We start from the raw sequence: 3410 nt of genomic DNA on the forward strand, positions 1-3410 counted from the left end.
GCAAAATGTCTTTTCTGATATTTTATAGTTGACTGAACGTGCTGGTGAAATAACTGAATTCATTGTGCTTTCACTAAAGACGTGTGTGTGTGTTATTTATATTAAAAGTATTAAAAAACACATTGGTATTTAATCTACCCGGTAATAATTTTTAATGTTTTCCCATGAAAATTACACAAGCAAGACTAACCATAAGAAATGCCGTTACGGTCGGGCGCGGTGGCTCAAGCCTGTAATCCCAGCACTTTGGGAGGCCGAGGCGGGCGGATCACGAGGTCAGGAGATCGAGACCACCCTGGCTAACACTGTGAAACCCCATCTCTACTAAAAAATACAAAAAACTAGCCAGGCGAGGTGGCGGGCGCCTGTAGTCCCAGCTACTCGGGAGGCTGAGGCAGGAGAATGGCGTAAACCCGGGAAGCGGAGCTTGCAGTGAGCTGAGATCCGGCCACTGCACTCCAGCCTGGGCGACAGAGCGAGACTCCGTCTCAAAAAAAAAAAAAAAAAAAAAGAAATGCCGTTACTAGTAAAATTTCTTTTCAATTTTGAAGCAAAATTATTTCATCACTTAGAAACACATTTTTAAATGTCCCTTGAGGTTTCTTAGTTCATGTAAACAACAACAACAACAAAAACCATGTGTTGTTCATTTGCAATTATAACAGTGTATTTCTCATCTGGCATTGGAAGAGTGAGGGACTGGAGATAGTGATCCAATTCCACATTTACTGAGTGCTGATGGAGATGGTATAAGACTGCCTCCAGAACGGAGGGAAATACATTTCTGTTCATTATAAATTACCCAGTCTTGGGTATTCTGTTATAGCAGCACAAACAATATAAGACAAGGAGGGAAGGCAGAATATGAGAGACAGGGACAGATGCTGGTAAGTGGGCCACTGTAGTCACCTATTGTTTCTTTTTCTCCATGGACGTATAGCTTTCCTAGGTGATTCTCATAAGCATGCAAGTGTGGAATCACTAGTTTATAGCTAGAACCAAGCAACTCACACAGCTCATCACTTCCTTCAATCAAGTCGATCCCGCATCTTGGATCTCATCTCTCTTGTGGTAAGGAAAGGCATTTCCAGAAGGAAGAATGAAGAAAGTGTGATTTAAAATTCCTAGGCCCTAGATCCCACTCTATGAGAACAGCCCAGGCCCGTCTCATCTTCATAGCTGGACAGGCTGGACCTATGAGAAAAGAGAGGGAGGAAAGGAAAGGGAGAGGGAGAGGGAGGGAGGAATGGAAGGAGAGAGAAAGGGGTAGATAAATAGAGACAAGGAGAAAAAACATCAGTCCTCTCCCAAGAAAGAAGCAACCCAAGAGGGAGAGGGGCACCTGGCTGCTGAGGGTACCCCCTCATCTAGAGGCCATGATACAGTGGGTTCCTCAAACATGGCCAGTGCTTATCCCCGGAAGAGAGGCCACATGCAAAGTCACTGGCCCGATGCCAACTCCTCCTGGGAACAGAAAGGGTAGGGTCAGGAATCTGTTTAATCATCTAAGTTGCTCCCCTCCTCTACCTAGGTCTGAGTCAAAAATGGGTGCCATGGGAGACAAATTCAGCCAGCACAACATTTTTGAAAATTATACCAAAATACCCTAAGCAAGGCAGACAGGGCACTTTTTTGCTCTATGCAGCACCCCCTGCCCCCATATCCTCCAGGGCCACTGTAGATGTGGGCACCCCTGGCCTAGCCACCGAGTTACAGCTTCTGGTGTCTAGTCACAGGCAGTAAGGAAATGCTGGCTCATTTTTTTTTTTTTTTTTTTTTTTCTCGGAGAAAAAAAGTCTTAGAATGACCTGGTGAACTTCCCAACTCCAGAATTCTGTGCATCTATTTTCTAGTGATTGACACTGACTTCAGCCAGCTGTTTCTTTAGGAGTCTTCCCTATGGGGTAAAAATAAGAAATAACTTGTTTCCCGATAGCAGCAAGGAGAACAGGAGAACACCACTACCTGACAGCGGAGAGCCCCAGACAGATACTCGCTTCTTGTTCATTCCCCCGCTATTGTACGGTAATGGGCACTGATATTAAACATGCATATTTCATAGTCTCTTGTCCCACGATTTGGAGGATGGCCATTCACTATGCATGAACCACTCACTCATGCTCATCACACAGAGAAAATTACATTTTCCTAGTTGCCAAATGGAAGAGATAAATTATCTCACGTGGACAAGCACATTGCTCTCAAGAGCAGCTTCCAGACTCAAGACAAAGAGATAAAAAAAAAAAAAAAAAAAAAAAAAAAACACGCTGGAAGGGACTCTGAGCTTTCCAGATGTTCTTGGGGGTCAGTCTCTTCATTCGGACTCACCATATCTTCACTTTGCACTTACTGGGCTTAAAGTGGTGGGACATTTGTCCTTCTGCTTCTTTTGGATTAAATGAGCAGCCTTGGGCCTCTTATTCTTCCTTCATAGAAGAGATGTTATAAAAATGAAAAAATCAATACAAAACATTTCATATTTATGCCTACTTGCTGAATTGGTAACACTTGTAATGAAAATCAAGGAGGCAAAATGTTAAAATGTTCTCTTTGGGGAAGACACATTGGAATCTTACCACAGTTGTACAGACGCTTGCTACACACTACTTCCTTATCCCTAACTATTATCTGAGGTTAATGAAGGTCCTAATAACTGCGGTCTCTAACTTAGCATATATTCCTAAACCTACTACCTGCACACATAGGAGTCGCAGCACAACCAGGCAACTAACATTCATTACCCTTCATACCACCATCACTGTGCAAACCTTTAGCGCATTTTCCAATATGATCCCACAATCTTTCATTTTTATGTTTTTGCCCACGCTAAAATTCGACAGCGAATTCTTGCAACAATTATTAAGCGCCTGGCATTGCATTAGGCTCTGGGGGTAGAGGTGGGGGACGAAGAGAGAATAAGCGCAGTACACAGCAAACCTTATTAAAGTGCCAAAACGCCCGTCTCACTCGGAAGGCTTTGGGAGTTGGGAGAGGAGAGAGCTCACGGGCAGCTAAAGCCACCAGCGACCTCATTATACGATATTTAGGTTATCAGACTTTTCTATGCCTAGAAAAGCAGCGTCTTAACCATTCCAACGGGACTCACCGCGTTCAGTGACGCCCCTCATCGGTGCCCACAGCTTTGGGCTCGCTGAAGGCACCACAGAAGCACCAGTTATTACCAGTGTTAGAGTCCAGTGGCTTCTCCTGTCCCTTTCCTCCGGATCCCAAAGTGTTGGTTCCCTTTTGTTAGTTTTATTCCGGTCATACCAATGAGCACACATTCACAGCCCAGGCGGCCCGCTCGGAATCTGAGGCCGCCTGGGGACCGGTGCACGTGGGCTCCGCGCCCCCTCGACCCTCGGCCGGGTGCCCCTTCCCGCGCGCGCGCGCGCGGGTCTCCCCGGTTC

The sequence above is a fragment of the Rhinopithecus bieti genome, unplaced genomic scaffold (genome assembly GCF_001698545.2).
Source record: "Rhinopithecus bieti isolate Rb0 unplaced genomic scaffold, ASM169854v2 scaffold_9976, whole genome shotgun sequence".
Classification (NCBI taxonomy): domain Eukaryota; kingdom Metazoa; phylum Chordata; class Mammalia; order Primates; family Cercopithecidae; genus Rhinopithecus; species Rhinopithecus bieti.